Raw genomic sequence first — 17,940 nt, forward strand, 5'->3', positions numbered from 1 at the left:
CTGTTGTGTACAATAAATGGTAATTTTTCTTTTGAGACAACGTCTCTCTGTGTAACTCTGGCTGCTCTGGAACTCATCACGTAGACCAGGATAGTCTGAAACTCACAAAGATCTACCTGATCTGAGTGCGAGGATTAAAAGCAAATACCACTATACCCAGTTAAAACACTATTTTTATACTTCATTTCATTGTCTGAGTTTCATTCTATCGTTTCCCATTTTATTTAACTTCTCTATGAAGCCAGATGTCATCTGGCTTTTAGATCTCCCATGTGGTCTGCAGCAGCAAGATGACAAAGCCTACAGCAGAGGAAGGGCGAATGCTGGGCCCTGGTGAACCATATCCACTCTCATGGCCTGCTCTGGAAAGCCCTTTGTACCTTGCAGGGTTCTGGGGGCTACAAGATGCTGTTCTTTGATTCATTACTGTATGTTTATTGGGTGCTTGAAATGTCACAGTTTTTAAGAAGCATCCATGTCTTTCATACATGCCTCTTTCCATTGACTCTATTGTAATTCAGTGTCCTGGGCTTGGCAAATGTCAGGATCATTGATTCTGCTAGTGACAAGGCCAGCTGTACATTCTTACAAAGGACCCTTCTTTCTTGCTGCCAGGTTGGTGGTTGGGCTGGACCCTTAATTGGAACTCTTGACACCTGTAGGAGGAAGAGGTTTGAATGGTCTTTCTTTCTTTTTTTGTATGTATTATAAATTTTTATTGAGAATTTCATACATGCACATAATATATTTTGACCAGAGCCACCGCATACCTTACCCCACCCCATTTTTCTTATCTCCCCAACTTTCCCTCGAAATGACATATGCTATCACTCTCCCTCCCTCCATTCAGCACCTCACCCACCTCCAGGTCCCCAAATCTACAGAGTCCTCTTATGCTGCATCTGGAGCTTCAGTAGCTTTCTAGAGGTTGCATCCCTGAAGAGAACGTATTCTCCCTCCCTCAGGAGCCATCGTTGCCAATAGCATCTCTGCTCCGGTTAGGACTTGATGGATACCTTTCTTACCTACGCTGGGATTTTGCCTGGCTTGATCTTGGACACACAGTCACAGCCACTGTGAGTTCATGCATGCAATAGCCCTGTCATGTCCAGCAAATAACATTTCACTCCAGACACCTACGACTTTTCACTCTTACAACCTCTCTGACCCCCTCTTCCTCAATTATCCCCAAGTCTTGAGGGGGAGGGGTTCAATACAGATGTCCCATTCAAGATGTCTTCTCATCACAACGGCTTTCTCAGTTTACAAGGACACAATAAGGTTGCACGTACTCTAATTCAGTTCCTATGGTATATCTAACTATAGTGGAGACCAGAAACAATAGTAGGCAGGCTTCAGAGAACACTTGTCACAAAAAGGACTTAGCAGTGGGTGTTTCACAAATGTTCTTGTTAATCGTCACTACAGTCCAGGCTGTAGGAGTTACACAGGCATTTGCACGTGAAGAACAGAGAGGACCAGAGAGTCTAAATGACTCAGCCTTTTACACATGGCAGCAGGTCGTAGGAGTAGTAGTGAAGGTATAGAGAGGAGCAGGGTGTGCTTGCAGTGCTCCTTACGTCATGATTCCCAGAGAAAAACGTTAAAACTGCCTGAGTCATAGCATCATATAAAATGAGACCTGAGTTAGCCACATATATTGCACAGCATATATGTTTTTAGAGAGAGAAAAATATTGGTAATTCTTTTTTCTTATAATGGTAAAACTGATTCTGTGCATGGCGGATGAGGGATCATTTCTATGCCTGCTTCACTGCTGTGAAGAACCTGGGAGCCTTCTCTCTTTCACTCACTCAGGTATGGTTTTCCACTTAAGTATCTGTGGTGGAAAGTGCCAGTTCTCCAAATATCCTGCTCTTTTTCTCTCATGGCAATAAGAACCCTGAATTTTTTTTTTTTCAGCTGAGTACATTGTTATCAATTGTGATTCCGTTCTCCAGCCTTCTTGTAGTAATCCTAAGGCTCTATTATGGGTAACAAAACAGAGAGATGTAGAAGCATTGGTAGAGAATGTAGGCAGCATGCTCTAGGGGAGGAGGTGGCCCCTTTTCTTCACCCTATAGCCTGCAGCACAGCTATGGCAGCAGGAGCTCTAGCAGCCATCTTGGGCCAGAGAATAGAATGGAAGGGCAGATGGAATGTGACTCATGAATGACTTTGGGATAGTCTCAAGATAAATCTGTCTATACAGCTAATTTATTCACTATGAGAAAATAGAATCTAGAGGTTTCAAGATACTGTTAATTTGGGTTTTCTCTCTCACATTATCTTGCTATACCCACATAATGAGGCCTTTCACTGGTTTAGCGGTGGTTTTGACTTGACAGGTTATCAGACACTGAGGTCTTTGTGAAGTGAATGTTCTGTGTACTGAAGGCCTAAGGGGAGTCTGAAGCAGAGATGTAGAGGCTTAAGAGGTGAGACATTCCACATTTCTTCCTGGAGATGGTAGAATATCTTCATTGTGGCTTGCAAGGTTTGCCCTGTCCTTGAGACTAAGTTGAGCAACTTAGATATGTCTCCCTCGCTCTCATTTCCCTGGTAGTCACAGGTTATGGTTAACTCCCTGCTAAGAGCTTGGCTATTTCTTAGCTTTCTCTCAAACAAAAAGAATACCCGAGAACGTGATTCCTCGCCTGAGGTATCCAGGCATGGGTAAAGGGTTTTCCAGGAGGTTGGTTATCCTATAACATAGGAGCTATACAGTCCAAGATGTAGAAACGGTTAGAGAAGTTAGAGATCAGACAATTCATTCACAAACTTAAGAGAATCAAATTTTAGGAATAAGTTGAAAAACTAGAAAGGGACAGATGTTGCATAATTACTTGGGTTCTGGTTTATCAGAGTTACGTTATTTCTTGATTAAGATACCAGGTGATGTCTGTTTTCATACACAATCCCTAAAAGGTAGACAGCAAAACAGAACAGCACACGCAAGGTCATCCATAGGGGCAATGCCTGTGTCAGGGAAAAGCAAGACAGAACTGCAGTATCTTGAAGTGGTTGGCAGAGTGTGACACAGGTCTGATTCCAACTGTAGGAGACAGGGAAGAAGGGTTGGATGGAGTGACAGATGTAAGTCCAGAAAGATGCTTAGAACCTTGTTCTCACTCCAAAGTAGCTCACAGGGAAGTGAGCTTTTTGGATGGTTAAGCAGAAAATGAAATCCAGTGAAACAGGCCAGTCAGGGTGAGGGGAGTGAAAAAGAGCATGCCTTTGCAGAGGCCCCCGGACGAGCGTCTAACTCGGCTGTAGAGCTCAGGCAGTGCTGGCTGGAGGAAGCCGTACTACAGTTCTAAGGGAAAAAACAGAAGTTCACCAGTTAAAGATTGGAGTGCTCGCAGGAAAGCAGCACTGTGCACGAGGTTAAATTGCAGACCATTTGTGGCACCCGAGAGACCTTTTCTGAGATTCATAGGGTCTCATTCTCTCGTGGGTTTAAAATGGGTTTTTCTGACTGTTATATGAAGTGTGATACCAGAGCAGATTAAATGCAGAGCCTGATGAAAATCTAGCTGTCTGCTGTCTAGCCAGACATTTCAGAGGCTGGCAAAGACGTAAAACAATGCTACTCTTTTATGCTATTCATTTATTTTAGTTTGGAAGCTATAGCTACTTTTCACGATCTATAGGTTATTGATTTAACATGTGTTAGGTTTATTGTTGTTCATTTAAAATTAAAAAAATAAATTTCTAATATGGTAAAAATGATGGTTATAGTTCAAATAAACAATAGCTTCTTGGATTTCTTGGTATTAGTTTTTTGCTTTTTGGAGGACAGAAAGCATTGAATGCATAGTAAAAGGGACTTTGCTATGTGACTAAGGACTGTGAGATGGCAAGATGATCCTTGATTATACGGATGGACCCATGGTAATTCCCAAGTTTTTTATAAGAGGGAGATCAAGTCAAAGTCAGACAAGAGATGGGATGATGAGAGATGAAATGTGAACTTCGGAGAGGCAAGATGGTTGAGGCAAGTGATGCTCAGGAGGCCTGGGCAAGCTGAATGAAGACAAGAAGACAACTGTTCCTTACAAACTGTCTGCAAAGAACATAGTTAGCCTTGTGGATACCTTGGGTTTAGTTCATAAGACCCATGTCCAAACTTTTGGTCTGCAGAATTCCCAAATAACAAAATCACGTTTTATTTTTAATCTTCAAGCTTATAGTAATTTGTTATAGTAGAAACAAATATACTGTCTCCCAACTCAGTCTGGTGGCGAATTCCTCTCAACAATGCATACTTGCCAACCCTTTCATGATATTTGCTAGATAAGAGTTTTTATACTGCATGCACTTATCAAATGTAATAACCGAAGACATCAGAGCCTGTAAATGTTTCTCTACTGTTCTCAGAGTTGCTTGGATCTCTCTCTCAAGCTTACTTCTTTTTTAAGAGGGATGACTACTGGGGTCATTAGTAGACTAGTTTAGACTAGTGTATGCATTTACTTAAGTTATTTGTTGAGCAGCTAGTACACTCTTAGCCCAGTCCTTTCTACACCCTGAGAATAGTATCATGCCAGACTGTGATGAAGTTCCGTGAAGGAACCAAGTCTAAGGATGAAGGATGATTCAGGATTTCATTGTCATCAAGGTGGCCAGGGAGCACCTTTCTGAGCAGATAACATTTATATCAAGACCTTTAAGACTGGAGAAGACTTAGTAATAACTGAAGTCCCTTTTACTATGCATTCCATGCTTTCTGTCCTCCAAAAAGCAAAAACGAATACCAAGAAATCCAAGAAGCTATTGTTTATTTGAACTATAACCATCATTTTTACCATATTAGAAATTTAGTTTTTTAATTTTAAATGAACAACAATAAACCTAACACATGTTAAATCAATAACCTATAGATCGTAAAAAGTAGCTATAGTTTCCAAACTAAAACAAATGAAGACTCTGAAGGGCTAGAGAGAGCTGGTATCAATAGTCTTGGTAGAGGGAATAACAATAAAACAAAAAACAAAAGAAAAAAACCCAAAGAGTTGGAAAGGAGACCAATATGCCTGAGTGAGATACTGGTGCTTAGATGATACAAAGACAGATTTCTGAGTGCTGTGAGAAGCTTTTGTGGTTTGTGTGTGTGTGTGTGTGTGTGTGTGTGTGTGTGTGTGCGCGCGTGCGAGCACCTTCAGGGTACTGGGGGAGGAAGAGGGTGAGGGAGAATGAGAGGGAGGACTTGAGGATGAGTTTTGTTTTAAGATATCAGCCTGGCTGCTTGGTGGAAAACGGATCACGGGAAGGAAGGAATGGGAGCAGGGAGACCAATTCAACTTGTTTATTACAGTCTAGGGAGATATAATAGTGGTCAGGATTAGGAGAGTAACCAGAGAGATGGACATAAATTACCCAGCTCATGATGTACATTGGAGAATGTGCTGATGGGTCAAAAAGACAAATTGGATACGTGCATGAAAAGACGGGGGGGGGGGGGGCGGGCAGTGAGAAAAATTGGATGTGTGCATTGGGATTCCTTTTACTGGGATTGAAGAGAGACAGACTTTTGGAAGCAGAACAGGAAATCCTGATCTTCCACCTGGAAACACTGAGTTTGGAACTGTCTTTCTGTCTCCAAGAGATGTAAGCAGAGATGCTGCCATTGAATAACTCTCCAACACAGAGGAAGTCAGGGCTAGAGCATGAATTCAGGAGTCACAGACACTGAGGCCATTGAGCAGGGATAAGAAGCTGCTGGTGCCCTTCTCCCCATATAAGATCACCAGTGAGTTTTGGTTATGAACAAAGAAGGGAGGCTGGAACAGAGCTGGGTGGACCTACACTTAACAGTTCACAGGCAGCCATGGTGGCAATGCTAGGCATTGTGCTGCTGTGTGTCGCAGATGGCTTTCTTCACCATTTACTGCCCTTTTGTTTCCTACCCTTGCTGGTCATGTCTCTGCTCTGCTTCTCAAGCTTGTTCACAGTTGAGAAACCTGGCCCACAGGTCTCCAATATTTCTACCTGTGGACTCAGCCACACAACATAAGTGTCTCCTATAGCTGAGTTTCGGTACTTGACAACTGCATCCCAGGACTTACTGTGAGAAGTAAGGGAACCAGTTAAGGGAAGAGTGGTGTATTTGGCTAAGAGGAAGCCTCCTCATCTTACCTGATGGAATAATTGGCAATGAACTCACCAACTCATGAAGATGGATTATGGGGACCCTCGATGCCACCAGAGGTCTCTGGGGGCCAGCTGCTGTCTCCTGAAGGTGTGGTTAGCTCCGGCACTAAGCCAGTGGTTCTCAACCTTCCTAAAGCTATGACCCTTTAGTGAAGTTCCTCATGCTACAGTGACCCCTAACCATAAAATTATTTTGTTGCTACTTCATAACTATAATTTTGCTATTGTTATGAATTGTAATGTATATATCTGACACTCAGGATATCGGATATGTGATCCACAGGTGGAGACCAACTTAATGACTAGGTTTCTACCTATAAAGAGAGAAAGGATCACCCTTTGGTTTGGTATTGCAGATCAAATAGGACATTTTTTTTTTTTTTCGGTTTTTCGAGACAGGGTTTCTCTGTATAGCCCTGGCTGTCCTGGAACTCACTTTGTAGACCAGGCTGGCCTCGAACTCAGAAATCCGCCTGCCTCTGCCTCCCGAGTGCTGGGACTAAAGGCGTGCGCCACCACCGCCCGGCCCCAAATAGGACATTTTATTTCTTCTTATCTTATCCCAAGTTTTTACCTGCCAATCAAGGTGGCATCTATGTCTGCAGATAAGTAACTGGGATCTTCATGTAATTCCACAGATGAGATACTATGGAGCAAGTGCCCTTGGGATGCTGTTGAGAGGAACACTGCAGATGAGCTTGGCAATTTATAGTTCCAGAAGACACAACATGTAAAGTATGATGACAGATTCTTGGTCCAGCAGAAGTGCATTGCGCTTCTGTTAGAAGATGTTAGAGAAGAGCAGTTGGCACTTTGGGTCACACTTAAAGGTAGAGAATTGCTGGTAATAAATCCTGGACCTTCTCTACTGTCCTTTCTTTTCTTATGTAAAATAATATTTGAGTGAATTTGATTTCAAATGGGAGACACATGTTCTATAACCTAGATCAAGGGCTTCTGAATTCTGCATGCATTCTTTCCAGCGAATCCTGGACTCATATAGAATAGTTGTGTGCTAGCCTTTCTCTCTCTTGCAAACAGATGACCTTGATCAAGTCCTTAGCTTGACTGACTCTCAGTTTATCAGTTAAACAGAGAGAAGAACTGATGAGTTTGATGAAGAGGTCAACAGATATTCCAGGATACTGCAAAGATGATGGGAGTTTTGCATCCATAAATGACTCACTCAAGTATTTAGGAAAACAGAGCCACCTGGAAGGCTTAGAGATCCAGTTGTTCTGGATTCTCACACAGAATAATCTACTAATGAGTTGGTTTCATTTGCAGGCTATAAGCCATCTTTACAGACAGCAAATTACGAGATGCTTTCAAATCAATTCTTTCTATTGAAATAACAGAGAAACAGCAAACTTTGCAAAAAGTTGTGAGCTATTTCCAACACTATGTCCAGAGTTAGCTAGTGATTTATTTTCTTGCAGTCTTTGGGCTGCCGCATGGAATGACACATTTGGAGAACTGAGTGCCACTGTGCCTGAGGTGAGGCTAGGCACAATCTTGGTCCTCATAAATTCATGAGCTGGTGGGAGACACAGTCAGAAGGGTATATTTGTAACATGTGGGAAGTGTTGTCGAAGGAGGACACCTATTACTGATATGTTAATAAATGTGACAAAATGCCATGAAACGGGAGCTTAAGAAACAGGTAGTCTATCACAGTTCCAGTTGTAACCAACAAATAGCTAGAAGCACTAGAGCAATCTGCCAGAAGATTCAGTTCCTGCTGAGGACTCCAATTATGGCTTTCGGATGATTCTTATCATGTCTTCATATGGTCCTCTGGCCCCTTTTCCTTCCCTTCCTTCCTTCCTTCCTTCCTTCCTTCCTTCCTTCCTTCCTTCCTTCCTTCCTTCCTCCCTCCCTCCCTCCCTCCTACCTTCTTCCTTCCCTCCCTCTTTCCTTCCTTCCTTCTTCCTTCTCTTTCAATTTTTTATTCCTTGTGAATCATGCATCCTAATCCTACCCATCTCCCCATCCACTCCTATCTGCCCTTCACCCTTGCAACCTCCCCTACCCCAAGCAAAACAAAAGAAACAGAAACAAACAAACACATCTCCCCGTGGAAGCTGCAGTATGTCACACTGTATACCCTTTTGTCCAAACATCTTTGCTTGCAAATGTTCATTGCAACCAGTCACTGGTCTAGTTCGAGGTCTCTGGCTCCTGCTACACTATCAATGCTGACTTCTCACTGGGACTCCTCTTGGATATCTCATTGTTGCCCTGTGTCATGGAGATCCTGCCGCTTTGGATCTTCAAAGCCTGTTCCGTTCAAGTGCTCTATCAGTTCATTTAAATGAGGTAGATGTTGGGGTGTGCCAACTTATAGTCTGGATCTGTGCCTGGGTGGTAGCTGAGTTGGTCAGCCCACCAACTCTCTTGCAACCACCCTGCCACTGGTGTGGGGCAAGCTCTCTAGCACTGTTCCTGCTAGTTCACACAAGCACAGCAGCTGGCAAAGGGCGGGGCCAGCTTTTCCAAGATCACACCCTCAGGGCTGGCTCACCTGTGCCAGCTCTGTTGCCCAGGTGCAGGGCCCAAATGCTGCAGCAGGTGAGGGGTGGGGACAGCTCTCTTGAGCTCACACCCCTGGGGCCTGCTCACCTGAGACCTCCCCTCTAGGGTCAGATCTACTTTGCTGCACAGGTGAGGTGCTACAGAGCTGCTGCCAGCCGGGGTTGTGCTCCACTCTCCTGCTTGAAAGAACTCCGGGCCAACTCATTTCTTCTAAGGGTACTAATCCCTCCTGGGCCCCACCCTCCTGGTATCACCTCCTAGTAATTACCTCCCAAAGACTCTGCCTTAAAATCCCATCACATTAGAGACCAGTGATTCAACTATGAATTTGGGGAGGCACAATACAGTGGATGACAGAAGGCTTCTAGAAGGAAATGAGGTTAATGCTCAGCCCACCTGAAGGTCACCGAGAAGGGCAGTCTGGTGCCAGGAGGGGATGGAGCAGTAAGCAAGAACCATTCTAGCTAAGAATTCTAGATCACTCCTGATTATCCTATTTCCTTGGCTTTTATTTCCTTATTTTTTATTAGGTATTTTCTTCATTTACATTTCAAATGCTATCCCAAAAGTCCCCCAGACACTCCCCGACACACTCCCCTACCCACCCACTCCCACTTCTTGGCCCTGGAGTTCCTCCGTACTGAGGCATATAAAGTTTGTGAGACCAAGGGGCCTCTCTTCCCAATGATGGCCGACTAGGCCATCTTCTGATACATATGCAGCTAGAGACACGAGCTCCGGGGAGTACTGGTTAGTTCATATTGTTGTTCCACCTATAGGGTTGCAGACCCCTTTAGTTCCTTGGGTACTTTCTCTAGCTCCTCCATTCAGGCCCCTGTGATACATCCAATAGCTAACTGTGACGGATGTTCTTACTACACAGAAGTTTCCTACTCTAGTCCAGTGGTTCTCAGCCTATGGGTCATGACTCCTTTGGGGTGGCACATCAGATATCCTACACATCAGGTATTTACATTATGATTCATAACAGTAGTGAAATTACAGTTATGAAGTAACAACAGTACAATGTTGTGTTTGGGGGTCACCACAATGTGATGGGCTGTATTAAAGGGTCACAGCATTGGGAAGGGGAAGAACTACTAGGCTAGACTTTCTGATGAGGTTGTATCTGTTTGTCTGCACTTAGACTGCTATTCTCTTCCACCAGCTTCTCCCACCCCGGACCTGAGATAACCTCCTTGTCCTTCCGTTGCAGTTTGGAGCCTCTGTCACTTCTCATATTCACCCAGGCCCAACTCTGGTTGGGCATCTATGAAGATCAGCGTCGTTTCTTTTTCATGTCTTTTTTTCTTTTTCTTTTCTTTTCTTTTTTTGTTCACTCCCAAGGTGGAGCTGCACTTTACTGGTCATTAAACATTCTACTTTCAATAACCTGCCACAGAACTGGATAGTATAAAACAATAAAGTTCTATGCAATTCCTGGACTATCTGGGAGGACTATCTTGCCCCTTTGGACTGGGCAAGATGATGTTTGCTGAACCCCTCAGGCAAGTAAAGACAGCAGATGTGCTGGCTGGCTACACTCACAGATCCAGATGTTGGGAGCCTATACCCACACTTTTCTTCAGTGTGGTCTTCCATGATGTGGGCTCGGATTAGCTTTCAATACTTTGTCCATTTTCTTGAAGAATACAGGCACTGTAATTTGTTTCGCCCAGAGTCACTCACTATTGTTGAATGTATAAATGGAGACTCTTGATTCAGCTGTCCTGTTAGTTTTTAATCTGATTCTGCTCTTCTTTCCCCACCCCTGGCCCTCAGTTTGGGTTACTATGTTTAGGACTGTGGAACCTTGAGGAGGTGGCTGGTGGAATGTCACTGTGGGTAGGCCTTGGAAGGGGGAAGCCTTCCTTGGTTCTGGTTCCTGACCTCTGTGGTATAAATAAGTTGGCAGCTCATGCCACAACCTCCAGAGGTAAATTCACCCCCTGTGTGCCTGCCGTGTTATGATGGGATGAAATCCCTCTGAATCCATGAGCCCAAATAAACCTCTCTTTCCTTAAGTGGTTTCTGTCAAGTATTTTGGTCATAGCAATATGAAGCTAGCTTGTTTCAAATGTGCAATCCTGGCTGACAGGGACAAGATTGGGAACCCCAGCATGTCATTTCACATCTATGTGACAATGATCTGAGCTCTGACTTCCCCACTCCTTATTATGATCTGACATTCAATCCAGATACAGCTTATCAAAGCTTTTCCTATTCACTGGTCACATTAATTATGCCACATTCCATGTCTGTACAACACCTTTAATGGACTTTTTAAAAAAAAAAGATTTACTTATTTATTTTATGTATGTGAGTACACCGAGGTTGTACAGATGGTTGTAAGCCTTCATGTGGTTGTTGGGAATTGAATTTTTAGGACTTCTGCCCGCTCCTGTCAACCCCACTCGCTCTGGTCCAAAGATTTATTATTATATGTAAGTACACTGTAGCTGTCTTCAGATGCACCAGAAGAGGGTGTCAGATCTCATTACAGATGGTTGTGAGCCACCATGTGGTTGCTGGGATTTGAACTCAGGACCTTCGGAAGAGCAGTCGGCGCTCTTAACTGCTGAGCCATCTCACCAGCCCCCGATGTGTGTCTCTTTTACATCTCAAAATATGGTCCTTCAGGTGGCTTGATAAGGAGAAATTGATTCCTAACAAGTCATTGGCATGACTGGGGTTGAATTCAGAGTTCGTTAATACACTACTGTGTATTATTGTGTATTACTGTGTATTTAGTACTGTGTATAGCTTTCCCTCTATAACATGAAGATCATTCAATAATTTAATAACTTCCATACTGTAAATATTGATAATTTCTTACTGTGTGCCAGGCTCTGTGCTGATGACAGGGATAAATCAGAAACAGCTTAGATAAAGTACATTTCTACATAGAAAAGTGGAACATAAAACTCGTGGTAGCCATTGAGTAGGGTGGCCAGAAAGTCCAAGAGACTGATTTCTAAAGGGAGGTTAAGCCAGCCCTGGGCAGGTTGAATTAAGTGTTGTAAGCAGTCAGAATGGCATGTGAAGGAAAGAGCTAGGGAATAAGGAAGAGTGGGTGAAGATGCAGTGAGCAGATGTGAGTGTAGTTTGCAGGAAGAGCTGACAGGCCAACAGTTTCTTTCCTTTGCTTATGATGGGCATGCAGCAGTTGCTCAGTAAGTGCTTGTTGAATGAATCAGAGTATATTTCAAAGGGAGTATCGGAATTTCAATGGGAATTAGCCCCGTTTCTCAATTAAGAGATGGATTATGGCAGGGAGGAGAGGATCTTTGTGATATTGTCTTTGTCTTCTTCCCTATGCTCTCCTATCTTAGCCTGTTACTCAGGCACACAGTCTGTTCTCAAGGGCTGCACCCCAGGAATGACTTTCAAGTGCCCTTGCTGTGTGCTCACACTCATGCCATTCAAGAACTGTCACATGCTCCCCAGGTCCTCTCAGCACCAGTGCTTTCTCTTCTCTTGTCCGAAAGCAAGATAAGCTAGCGTTGTGGGACATCTAGGATGTCACTGCAGAAAGCCCGCCTCGTCTCGAACCCACCTGTTCCCACTTAAACCCATTAACAATGATAAGAACCCTCTGGATTAGTCTCTTCTTTCATCAAACAGCCTCCCTCCCAGGCACAGGATCATGTAGATGATAGAACACAGTGATACACCAACAGCACATCTGTTTTCCTGTGACTAAGGCTTTGTCACCTGGCCAAGCTTGTCTGATGACCCTCTTTCCCCTTAGGGCGAGAGCTTTTCCAGGAGGCCTCCCATCCCTTTTGCAAATGTGTCTTTGTCAGCTCCACTAGCTAGTTCACTAAATCTGTTTAGATCTTGAGATTTGACTCCAAGCAGAATATAGCTTAGGCTCAGTCTGGCTGTTCTGCTAGGTATGAGGCTGGCTTCCATTTCTTTCTCCCACTGCCTGCTCCCCCCCTCCCCCACCGCCCAGCCCCAACCCTTATTTTTCTCCCTTCTTCTAAAAAAAAGTCTGGTAAAGGAATTTTAAATGTGCTTATAGGGCTACAGATCATTTTATAGGAGACCAAGCTATAGGTTGAGAGAGAATGCACTGTTATACATAAGAAGCATCCTGTTTTGGGATGTTTATGTAATCATATATGAAGACAATTTTCTGTTTCACCATTGTTGAAGCTGTTCTTTTGGGGTCATGTTCTTGGTACTACCAGGGTGACCAGAAAGGAGGCCATAAAACTCAAGGTGAAAGACAGCTGGCTGGCTCTGCTGTCCATTCTTCAATAACAACAAAGTTTGGGCTCTGGAGATGAACTCTTGTGACATAGATTCTCATTTAGATTTATGAACATGGGGCATTTGGCTTCCTTGTCTGTGAAGTGGTTAGGATGAGATTAAATGTTGGCTCCTGAGTCCGACATGGTCACTCAATGGCCTCTAAGGATTTGGGTGTGTGGTTTCATCTCTCTTGTGCTTCAGTTTCCTCTTCAAGGGATGACAATAACAGCTTCTCTCATTGGCTTATAGTGAAGGCTGTGTGAGCTGACACTGTCAGAGTGTCACAGGAGTGCAGGATACTGATGGAGGATCTCATGGAGCCTCTATGCTGGGTAAGTCAGTACAGCCCACAGAGAGCAGGAGTTCCCTTAGCAAGAGATAAATAAATCTTGGGTAGTGTTCCTTCTAGTATAGTAACACTGTCCCCTTAGGCACTTATGTAGTTCCTGTCTTCAGTATTCATTCTGGGTGTTTTGTAGCCACCTGAAATACTTAAGTTGGTGATTCTCCTGCGTCAGCCCTGAACACTGGGTTTGTAGGAATACAGTACTAGAACTTGGAAATTAAATGTGTGTGTGTGTGTGTGTGTGTGTGTGTGTGTGTACACTTGTGTGCATTACTGGACATCAAACCTGGGTCTTTGTGCTTTCTAGCTATTCATATAGCCCTATCCCTCCTACCCTACATTTTATGTAAACTTCACAAACTGAGGTTTTTAGGTTCCCCTGGGAGGGAGCTCTCAAGCCTGAACTTTCCACTTCCACAGTCCCTCTCCCAACCCAGTGCTCTCCAGGATTTTCCATTAGGAATGTCAGAGGCTCTCGTGCATGTCCAGCCACCCCTGTCCCCCCTGATAAGGGGAACCTGAGAGAGACCAGCTGAGCCATATTAAAGCATGGTGAAGTTGCAGTGCCACAGAAAGGGCGCTCTGATTTCTCTGCTCTATAAAACACCCCATATAAACTATAAAACGAAATATTTACATTTTACATACCTACAAGTACTGGGTTGATCGAGTGAAGTGATTTGGTAGGTTTCCAAGTTCATGAGGCTTGCAGGTTCTGGTTTTGCTTCACCTGGTGCAAGCTGATACTCTGGCTTCCAGGCGAGTACATTTTTATGGTTGGGTCATTCCTACAGGGATCTGGAGGCTGTCTTGGTACTGAGAGAACTTAAGGAGAGGTTGTGATAGGCACTCCCACTGATAGGCCAATCAAGTTCCTGATAACCAGAATGGGAATGTGTGTTTATAATTAATTTTCACATATACTATATATAAGAGATATATTAGATATATGTGCATGTGTATATGTATGTAATTGATTTTCCTGAATTTATGAAAGGGAGTTTTTAAGATCATATAACTTCTAAAACTTTCTACTCACAGCTGGTGAGTTTTTGGATCTGATATGAAGACAGAGCAAACTCACTGTCAAGGATGAGTCATAAAGCAAGAGTTATAGATTGGAAAAAGGAAGAAATAAATAAGCAAACAAATAAGTTAAATCTGATTTAATCATCCAAGAGGTAACTCAAACACCCACAAATGTTAGTTTACAGTTTGAAAGGGATTTATTTCAAATCATAGGTTTCTAAAGAAGTAGCTGTGTATCTGGAATATTGTACACTCTGGTAAAATGGAGAATATAGCTTTGGCTATATCCTAATGAGTTGATTGATTGTGATATTCAGTCACAATATGGGCAAGCTCAACCACTCAGCTCCTTACCTTGGTCTTTGGTGCCTACTGAAGGGTCCTGACTAGGAGTGATGAGGGCCTATGGTAAACTCTTCATCTTAGGGGTACCTTTGGCTCTCATTGTCATTTAAGTCACAAAACACCATGGCAGTGGGATCTAAGGTGTGTGGTCTTTCATCAAGAGATGGAATTTACCTCGAATGATATCAATGTTATGATGGATTGATTATAACTGTAGTAGAAATAATATTGATATTTCCAGATGCAAGTCTTCCCTCCCCTCTTTCCATCTTCATCCTTGTGGAGGAAGGAAGACTGCCTGGGAACCACCATGTGGTGCAAAGCCCAAATGATGTAGGGTGGCTTGGAGGAAGCAGACACCAAATAAGAGGCCCAAGATGTGGGAGGAGCAGACTCATTATTAAAGGAGCCATCTTGGAGAGACAGCGTCACAACTATCAAGATTTTAGATCACTATAGCCAGAGGCTTCATCTGCACTGAAGTGTATCTGTACTTCAGTGCAGATGAAGCCACCAAGTTAAAATTTTCCAGTCAATCTATACAACCACAAGTGAGAAGATAAATAAAATAATTTAGTTTAATTTACATAATTAAAATGTATATTTATGTGTGTCAGAGAGAGAGAGAGAGAGAGAGAGAGAGAGAGAGAGAGAGAGAGAGAGAGAGAGAGAGGGATCTGGGACTTTGAAGTTATCTACTCAAGCTGGGATCTGGGAATTTGAATTAGGCACTCAAGCTTGTGTAGCAAGCATACCTACTGAGCCATCTCTTTAGCTCCCTACATGGTAATATTAAAGCATTAAGTTCTGGATGGCTATGTGAACCATGGTAACTGAAGTCCCCCCTCCTCTCCCCTTCCCCACAAAATCAAACACTCCATGTTTCTAGTTGAATGCTCTTTTGCCTCTTGCAACTTTACGGCCAGGAACTGGAGCCATAGGGGAAACAAAAACTGTGGAACATGATTTGAGTTTCATTAAAATAGACCCTGACAAGCAATGCCCAAACTTCTCCCCAGAAACTTGGACTCTGTTCTGTTCCTACCTGTTCTACTCTGACACAAGATGCACAAAACCACAAATTCCATTATTTATTCATGTATTTAGTTAGTTAATTAATATGGCCACTCGTGACTAGCAGTCCAGTTGGGGGTGGGGTGTCTTTATTTGCTAGTAGTTACATTTATATCCTGTTGCTCCTTAGTTTGACTATGAATTTCCTGAGGGTCTTATTTTAATCTCTTAATCCTCATTCATGTTCTGTTGGGCATTTACAACTCCTGATCTGGGTGTATAATAAAAACTTAGAAATTAAAATATTTAGATGCTGAGAAACAGTCTTGGAGACATTTTGTAATTGGTACAACTATTTTATGTGTCAGCAAAGGCTAAACCTTCCTTCCTTCCTTCCTTCCTCCCTTCCTTTGAAATAAGGTTAAGGCAGCCTAGGCTAGTCTCAAACTCCTTTATAGCCAATAATGAATGACCTTGAACTCTGATTCTTCTGGCTTCTGCTCCTGAGTGCTGGTAGGATAACCATGAGCTGTTTCTTATGCCTGGTTCATATGGTGCTTAGCACTCAAACCCAGAACTTCATGCATATTAGGCAATCACTCTGCTGACTGACCTATATACCCACCTTTGGCAGTGGAGCCCAAGGGCTTACTGTGTAGACTGGCTTCAAATGACAGATTCCTCAAGCTTTGACTCTTTAGTTCTGAGATTTCAGATCTGTGTCATTGTGTTATTCTCAAGTGGAACATTTTAGTCATTGCTTATAGCATTCTCACAGCTTGACAAGGTAGGATAACACCATTCTTATTTTATAGTTGAAAAAGCTGGGTCCTAAAGGAGAAATTATGCTGGTTATATTCATACAGCTGGTGAAGTTGTTGGCTTAGGATTTGAACCTATGAGATTCATACTTTGCTGTCTCAACTTTAGTCATCCTGCTGATTTACTGGGGCCTGTCAGATACTGTTCTCTTTTTATGTGTCTGGTTTCCTGATTTCCCTATGTATCCCTATATATTCATGTTCTAAAGCTTAGATTCACGGGCTTCAAATTAGCCATCTCTCATACCTGGTCCCTAACTTAGTGTGGATAGTATATTCAACAATGTGAAACCAATATGTGTGTCTATTTCTGGTAGAAGCAAAAGGCACAAGCCTGTCAGTCTCTGTAACTTACAATAGCTCCATATTAAATTGCAGTTTTGGATTTCCACTGGAAAAAGTACAACTTAGGACCCGGATTTTGATGTGGAAAAGAGCAGAGGTGGGAAGTATCTCACACTGGGCAGTTTCCTTTCATAGGAGACGATGTGTAAGAACACACATGTCTACAGAAGGGGTCCTATGGTGACATCTGCAAAAGAGATTGTCAAATTCGAAAGTCAAGCTGGCACCAAGGGCTAGGACTATACATACCTTGTAGCTGAGTTAAATTTCAAACTTCTCCCTCCAGCACTGCTTCCTTCATACTTCCATCTGCAGCAGGTGTGACAGCCTGTCTCTCATGCTTCTGACATGGGTCATGGCTGGAAGACCTGAATGGATGACAGTACCACACGGCCCTGTTTTCCAACCAGGATCTTTTAGTTAATCCATCTGTCCTAGTTAGCGATAACTGTCAATGTGATGCCATCTAGAATCACTTGCAAAGAGTTTCAACTGTATTACTATATCAGTTGGTCTTGTGGGCATGTCTGTGAGGGACTGTCCTGATTGTTAATGGATGCAACAGGGCCCAGTGCATTGTGGGAGGTACCATCATCCTTGTGTATAAAAGAACACCCAGAGGGTAAGCCAGCAAGCAGGATTCCTTCATGGTTTCTGCCTCAATCCCTTCTTGAGCTCCTGCCCTGGTTTCCCCTCAATGGTAGAGTGTAAGTTGAAACTGTAAGCTGGGATACACTTTTCACTCACCTGACTTGCTTTGGTCATGGTGTCTACTACAGCCACAGAAAGGAAATATGAACATTGTGTATCCTTCATTCGGTGAAGAAAACTCATACATAAGAAAAACTCTGGAAGGATAAAAATATGAGTAAAAGATATATAAACAGGATGTTTATTTGTAAAGCTGCTGTAGCAAAGCCACAGGAGCTTACTTCAGAAACTAGGTATAATTGACATTGTTTTAGCAACATTAGGAACCCTGTGGCTTATTATCTCACAAACACTGTGCCAAGAACTCAACCGTTCACACAGGTAACCTACATAGAGGCATCTCCTGTTATCATTTGCATAAGGAGGAGCCTGGTATCTAGA

The 17,940-nt window shown here is 43.1% G+C and overlaps 1 long non-coding RNA gene across 1 annotated transcript; it reads right to left on the bottom strand.

The window, feature by feature from the left end:
- Nucleotides 1-451: 451 nt before the first annotated feature.
- On the bottom strand, nucleotides 452-17,683 carry LOC110311099 (uncharacterized). Its single transcript, XR_015045645.1, has 4 exons — nucleotides 17,596-17,683; nucleotides 17,098-17,216; nucleotides 13,943-14,169; nucleotides 452-656 (listed from the first exon to the last, which is right to left on the bottom strand). It is a non-coding gene; the product is annotated as an uncharacterized LOC110311099 (long non-coding RNA).
- Between the last annotated feature and the right edge of the window lie 257 nt (nucleotides 17,684-17,940).

This window comes from Mus caroli, unplaced genomic scaffold, assembly GCF_978045245.1.
Source record: "Mus caroli unplaced genomic scaffold, Mus_caroli_1 scaffold_16, whole genome shotgun sequence".
Taxonomy (NCBI): domain Eukaryota; kingdom Metazoa; phylum Chordata; class Mammalia; order Rodentia; family Muridae; genus Mus; species Mus caroli.